Source organism: Diprion similis, chromosome 12 (assembly GCF_021155765.1).
Source record: "Diprion similis isolate iyDipSimi1 chromosome 12, iyDipSimi1.1, whole genome shotgun sequence".
Taxonomy (NCBI): domain Eukaryota; kingdom Metazoa; phylum Arthropoda; class Insecta; order Hymenoptera; family Diprionidae; genus Diprion; species Diprion similis.
The window spans coordinates 10,157,086-10,164,603 of record NC_060116.1 but is presented as its reverse complement, the minus strand read 5'-3'; the positions used below and the strand labels follow the sequence as shown (position 1 = coordinate 10,164,603).

The 7,518-nt window shown below is 46.0% G+C and overlaps 1 protein-coding gene across 3 annotated transcripts in view; it reads left to right on the top strand.

Moving 5' to 3' along the window:
• LOC124413530 overlaps nt 1–7,518 on the top strand; it is a 47,416-nt gene that overhangs the window by 3,849 nt on the left and 36,049 nt on the right. The window lies entirely within an intron of this gene.

Sequence of the window (7,518 nt, the reverse complement as noted above, 5' to 3'; positions counted from 1 at the left end):
TTCAATAATCATGACATACATTTCAGAGTGTAGTATATTGTGTGAATTGTGTTAAAATTTCGTTGACAAGATCCTAAAAATAAAAAAGTTTCGGTTGCCTACCCGACGGGCGTTTTTTTTTTTTGTACCGAAGTTATAACGAGTAACCGGCCTTTCGTCAAACATTTGACAATGGCCGCGTACTACAGCTGCGCCAGGAGTCGGTTGACAAACACCATCACTCTGTAATTTGTGGGAATTCCTTGATAAGATCTTCAGGACGTATACTCAAAGCACAGTAATTGCAAGAAGACACATTTTTTAATAACCGATTTAATCGATACGCGGCAAATCTAACGCTGCGCACTGCGCTGTGCAGAGGCAGTGAATGACCAGGACCAGTTGCATCCGGGCCGATCCACGCACTCCTCGAGCAGTTGGGCAGGGCGCCAGTGGAGGGCCACCTGTTGCGAGAAACTCTTTCGTTGCACTCTTGGCCGGCTGAATTTTCCCCAGCTAAATTACACCTGGTGTACCTAAAACTATGCCAGAGTCGGCCTTTTCGTCGTGCGGACGACGCCGACGCCGAAACACGTTGAGAAGTTTGCAGCCCCCGGTAATTAATTCCCCATAAATTGAAATTCCCGCGCTTCTATACCGCGAGCGAGTGACCAGCGAGAGTCATACCGTTCTCAATTACGACCCAAAGTAAACTCTGTGTAGCATGTTGCGGTGACAGAGGCCGCAAGGCGAGGTTACCCGCTTCTCTTCACTCTCTGTGCGTGATGAGTCTCAGCGAGAGTGTGTGCGTCGATATCTGGGCGTATAACATGTCCAAGGTCAGCGTTGCCAAGGGGACTGCAAACTGGGATAAAAAAGACACGTTGGCCCCGTGGCCCTGGGGATTCCCCGGGGATGATGCCGTGCAGGCGTCCTGGCGTGGCAGCCCCGCTCCTGCCCCTTTTTCGGGGGTCGTCCGCGAAATACCAGCTAGTATATAACAAATTCGCAAATCGATTGCCGTTACATCTCTCGGCTTTTTGGCTCTTTGGTCAGTCGGACCTTTTCAGTCCGATTCTTTACTCGGACGTCCTTCCTACTTAGCTGCTACATGTACATACCAGGCGAAACCTCGTGTACGCAATCTCTTTTAAATTGAAACGCTTTAATGCTGGAGGGGGTGGAATTTAATGGACTTTCGAGAGGTCGGCGAGGAACGGTTATCAGGAAAATATCTTATATTCGACTCGTCAATATTTACCGGCTTCTGGGTACATGAGGTGGAATTTAAACTTGCTGTCTACATTATTTATTCTCTTTCTTCGGTATGACGCAACGTGCTGCTTATCTCTTCCGGGAGGTCAACGCTATTTGTAAAATTCACTTGATCGTTTCGTGGAGTTTTTCATTATCTTCAACTCTGAGAATCGCAGGGGAGGCAGAATAGCAATTTCCCAAATGAAATATCAGCTTTTCATTACTTGCTACTCCGTTAATCAAGCCTCGCGAAGTTCATGCAAACGCTGTTTAAATTTTTCTCACCGAATAATTACTACGATCGGTTTTCCGAATTCGTTGGATCCTTGCAACCAATTTAACAGACGTACACGTAACACACCCCGGATAAGATTTCCCTCGATGTTCAGATATATACCTTAAGCCTATATCCCAATAAAAAAATCTCGGGGAAATTTCTGGGTTGAATTCTCATTTTCAATTGTGCGGTCAACTAAAACCGACCCTCGTCGATCGGGCTGATTACCTGCCGTTTAGATTCCACGTCAGGAGTCCTTGACGTGTCCTAAATCCACGCAGCTGATGCGACGGTGGGATCAGACGCTTCGCGGATATTCAATATGGACAAGAACGAAGAATTGAATCTGGGCCAATAAAGGTTCGTTATTCGAATAAATTTCCAAGATTTCTGGAAGCATGCCTGGAATACCTCGTACCGCTGTAGATCCCTCAGCGCGCAGAGCCGACGAACGAAATTTAATTCTCGTCACAACGGTTCACCGCGACAGTTCGCTCGGTCCTCTTCGTCGTTGCGAGAATATTATAACAAAATTATGGAAAGAGATATGAGAATCCGGAATAAAAATGAGGAGAAAAGAATACAAAACAAGTCATATGCCTCTCGAAACTTGCGGAACACGCTTCACGAGTTCTTGAAACGTGGGGCAGTGATTTTATTGCTCTATCGCCTTCGACTTGCGAGGCGCATTACCCGCGTGGGCAGAGCTCAGCTTCCCAGTTGGACATCTCAGCTTGAAGCTTTTCTACGAGCCGTATAAGTATCAGCAGAATCGTTTACTGTAATGGAGTTTTTCCTCGTCAATCGAATCGAGTAACTGGTTAGTTACACACACACACACACACACACACACACATATGTATATATATGTATATATTTATAAATATAACCATGAGAGATGCCCCCGTTAATTTCTTCATTTCTTCCGGCATCCCGTCTCGATCTCGGGTCCCGGCCTCCGTTTCAAGGAGTTCAAGACACTCGTGAAGCCTTAACCGCAGGACTCTGCAGAGGCCTCTGTCATGGTCCAGCAGACCTCTTCAATCAACCCCTAAACACGACACCAAGCCTCAGCCTTGTTTCAAACTGTCAAAGGAGGGCTATGCCTTCAAGAATCACGCGTTCGCCGTGGGTCCAGGCAACGCAAAGGACTCTATCTCCGTTAACCCCCCGCGGTCTCTCGATGCCGATGGACTAGCCGCAGGGATAACGAGTTGTCTTTCGGTAACGAGCGTGCCTTGGACCCTGTTGAAACCAGCCAATCGACAGCGGTGGAAGCTATTCCGGTCCGCAGATGATCCCCGGGTTCCTTCGGCGAACGCGCAACAATTACTCTTGTCATTGGCGGTGTATTCCGGAGGATGACACTTTTGTCGTGGTACATCGGATTCATTATGGTAGTTCGATGCTTCTTTACTATCATTATGCTTGCGAAGAGTCGCTTTTCATGAAATTGACGCCTTTCGCTACGTCATGTCGAAAGCTGAGCTGCTGGAGATCCTGACTTTGTCCAATTGAATGGGTTTAAAAAATTTGCGCAACCTGCCACGGGAGGAGATTGCGAGTTGTAAAACCGACTCCCACATGATCGATCAATTTCCCGAAATCACCCGATCTTTCGTACTACACATCCGTCATTTCGCCACGATCAGCACACAATTCGCCGTGACCAGCCAACCACGCTGTCAGCTGGTAATCACGCATCGCGAAATGACGGATGCGTGTTCTTCTGCAAAGGCAAAAGGCCCAAAGTGCGAACCTTTCTTTCATACAATCCTCGGGTGATCAACCCAGGGATGCAAAGTATAATTGAATAGCTACTCGAGGGAAATAAGCTTATATTTTACTGATCGGTAATATACAGTTCTTCGGAAATCACCTTTATAATAATTTATTTGGCAGATTATACGCTTCTAAAGTACCGCAGTATTAATTCGAGTGGATGGAATTCGTTCTTAGTAAAAAGAAGAGACTCGGGGTTGTACAGGGCAGAGAGCAGAGTCGTGTACGAGCGTTTGGGTAATTGAATTAATCTACTTAGGATGAAATCTTGAAGGGTGGGGTGGGGTGGGTGGCCGGTGTGAAATTTCGTTCAAATCTGCTTTGCTGAGCCGATGTACACATATACATATATATATATATATATACATATTGATGTGTGGATACAGCCTGCGTGTTCGCACTACTCGCGCTGGTCCAGAGATGATGGCCACCGCGGTACGCGGAGTTCGCGTCTATTTATAGCCAACGAGGGGTTCAGCGAGACTACCTGTTGTTGGCGTTGGCTACGTACACCTGGGTCGAACAACCCCCGGCAAGGGAAGTGGGTCAACCGACCGGCGGAACTGGGTCAACCCAACACCCACCCCCACCCCTACGTTTTGCCCCCATCACCCCCAGCCCGCCTCCAACCCTCGTCCTATCGCCATCTCCGATGGGTTCGCCTTCTCGATGTCGTCCCGCACCCCGGCAGCGACCCTTACGTACCCGTCGCGTTAAATAACGCCTCAGTGATCTGATGAAAATTATATCCAGAGATGTGTGATAAAAGTGATTTCACCTCAGCACTTCGTCGCACTTTCGGGGCGCCTCGACTTTGGCAAAAGCGTAATCTGCCAAGGTCGATTTACCCAACGCACGGAGCTCCGCTATTCAAATATCTTTTTTCCTCTCCCTTTTTTAGCTTCGTTAGCTTCCCTTTGCAAGGGCTAACCTCGTTCCCGCACAGATTTATCCCTCCCCCTCCCTCTTCCGTTCTTCAAAGATACCTTAGGGACGTGCAGTCGGGAATCCTGTAGACAGTTCTCCTGCGAGTCATCCCGATCCTTCGACTAGGGCCGGGCCCTGGAGCGCCAATAAATATCCGTAATCAGCTAATTGAAATCGATTCAACTCTCTGTTTGCTATTATTATTATTATTATTGTTTTTTTGTCATCCGGGCCATTCATGTATACAATATTGACAATTTCTCGTTACTCGTCGTGACAACACTCAGTCAGAGTATAAATGCATATTTACCTATGAGCTCGTTCGTTGTTTACCTTTTCATTCAATTATTTCAAACTTTTGTCTCCATGATAACTGTCAGCATAGTCAATAATTTCGGGTGAGAAAAAATGCAGTATAATATCCAAGGTGATGGAAAAATATTCGCTATGTTCTGGCCATTTTCCGAATCGACGGTAAACCTGCAACGTGGACGGATATTGGTATAAAAAAATGACAGGATAAAAAGTTCCACTTTTTTATCTCGCGCTGATCGTGAACTCTTAAGTACCTAACTCGAATTACGAAGTTCTATAGGGATGATTTTTGTATGGAATGAACTCCGCCGTGAGGAGTGCCAACCGCGATAATTCCCCCGTGGTGTTATTCTTAGCGGGTATTTCATTTCCGGTATTTATTCTAGGAACAAAGTTGGCATAAGATGTAATTCCTGCGCGGCTTCTCTCCTCACCCCTTCACCCCTTCCGCCAGCGAATGACCCAGTTGTCACCGGGATGCAACAAGTCCAGATTCCCTCCCTCGCGAATCCCATCTGTAGACGATTTCTTGGGTCGGGGAAAATTTTGTTCTGGATGTGAACAGCCGCGAGGGTGTGAAGATGGAGGGTGGAGGACAGCGTAGCTCTGACATACGAAATCCCCCTTTACTTCCGGTGACTGATTACGTTTACACACGCGTTCTTCGCATTTATAGGTATGTATAACCGATATCTTCATACACGGGTGGAGAATCGTCCGGAAAAAATATCCTCGTCACAGGCGCAGGGTAGCGAGGAAATTAGAAGCGATATTTATCGCTTACGATACATTACCTATATATTATACCCGAGGAGGAGGAGGAGGAGAGCTGGACCGTCGGAAAACGGGATCGATAGACGGTACGGGATGGAAATCCATCGGCCTTGGTGTATCCCCGGCGCCGTGGCATCCTCACTCCACGATGCACGGCGTCGGATTCGATTATTTCCCTTCCTCATTGATGAACGCTTCAATTCTCACCCCGTCCTACGGCCAATTTCGTATTTACCGGTGTCACGCGACATGGTCGGAAGCTTGAGCGGCACCAGAATCCCGGTGCTTATTTCGGATCTCTTTCGCTCGGGGCTGTCGCGAAATCCATTAAGGACGTGGCTCATCCCCGGGCTGCCGGCTGAATTACGTATTTACGTATACCCTTAAATCCCCTGCCTCCAGAGCAAACTCGCGAGGAGTTTCGTACGATGCGCGTCTCTGTATAGTCGTCGAACTCGATCGCCTCAAGCTGTGGATCCTTCGATCGCTACCAGATCACCGAATTGCCCTAGTCGCGACCTGGTTTCACGTGTCCAAATTCCCTGCAGATTATATCGATGCGGTGTGGATTCAACTATGTGCATACGTGTCAAATTTTCACAGAATACACCATGTAGTACACCAAGAAAATCTAGCAAGGATAGAATTTTTCTTACGAGATGAAATTCTCATGTCGATTATACCGAAATAGGATCGTTCTTCCTTTTCCTCCCTTTTTCTTGTTTGTTTCCTGTTGTTGTTTTTTTCTCTCTCTTCTGTTTTCTCCCAATCACCCGATATAGCCGAGGTATAACTTTTTAATTCACCGTCGGATACCAACAGTTGCCCTGAGGGGGTAACAGGGGTTACGAGGCAGTGGAAACGACGAGGAGCGTGCAGAAGCGGAGATGTGAAACTGGTGGTACGTCTGGCCTGCCAGCTACAGGTTTTCACCATCTCTTCCCATCATTTATTACCTATTACTCATATTTACCAACCCTCTCACAGTGTTTGCAGTAACTCTAAAAGTCGCTTTCCTGTCATACTATTTTTATTCGGCCTCAAGCTAGGCTTTGGGAGATCACGCCACTCCCTGTCACTCTAATTCAGCTGCGTTATCCCTGCACCTTTCCTTGCATTCTCACTCTTTCTCTCTAAAACTTATTGTTTCAATAAATTATTTATACATTTGAATATAAATCTTTCTCGTATCATTTCTTACTCCTTCTTTCATTCTCGAAGGTTAGAATAGCGACGAGATCGAATCGAAAGGTACCGTAACATTGGGACGGAATAGAGAAAATAAAAAGAGACAGTTATAATAACAATAACAATGATAAAGACAGTAATAAAGTAAAAACAAAAGGGACAAAACGAACCATAGGCGGCGGATGGTGGATCTGTATTCCGAGGATTAACTTCGTAATTGGGGTCGTTGCAGATGCGACGTTGGAAGCCGATTTAAGGTCACCAAAGCCCAAGCCCGAGTCTGTATGGCTGAAGGTACGTCATCGTCGGTACTCGGAGTCTGGAGTGATTAAAAGCTCATGGTATATGCGACGAAATAAATCGGATTCTAAGAATTAAATTGTCGATGAAGCTCTCCGGTATAAAACATTCCAGAACATGTCCGGCGAAAACATTGAGATCCTTGAAGTCTCAGGTATACCCATGAAGCTTAAAAAACAAAAAACTTGTAAAAAAAGTTATCAGCAACAATTCGCCTTGTTGGTTGCATTTTCTTTCGTGCAGAAAATTTATACAGAACTCACGATAAAGTTCACAGCAATTATTTTCAGGCATTGCGAGTGTCGCATGGCTGTCTAAACACGAAAATTTATGCGAATAGAAATTTTCACGCAACTTATAATAGCTAATGTGAGTATCATCGCTTGCGCTGTTGAGTCCCCTTGAAACGTTTTTTATTGAGTGGCAACGAGAAGCGAAAAACCTCCTCGGGTGTCTCAGATGCCGGTGAATAAGAAGCGGAGCTTTTAAGCGGCTAATTTTCAATCTCGAGCGTCTTTCAAAAGTGGGTATATACGTGCTTGCATGAAATTAAATTTAATCCCCTAGTTATCTCCCTCTTCCGGCGACATTTTTTTGATTAACTCTTACTCGCGGTAAGGCATAAATACACGTACACAGGCCACAAGCATGCTTCTAAATTCTGTAAGGCGGTGTATTTCCACAATTTTTCACCGTATTTTTATACCGACTAAATATCC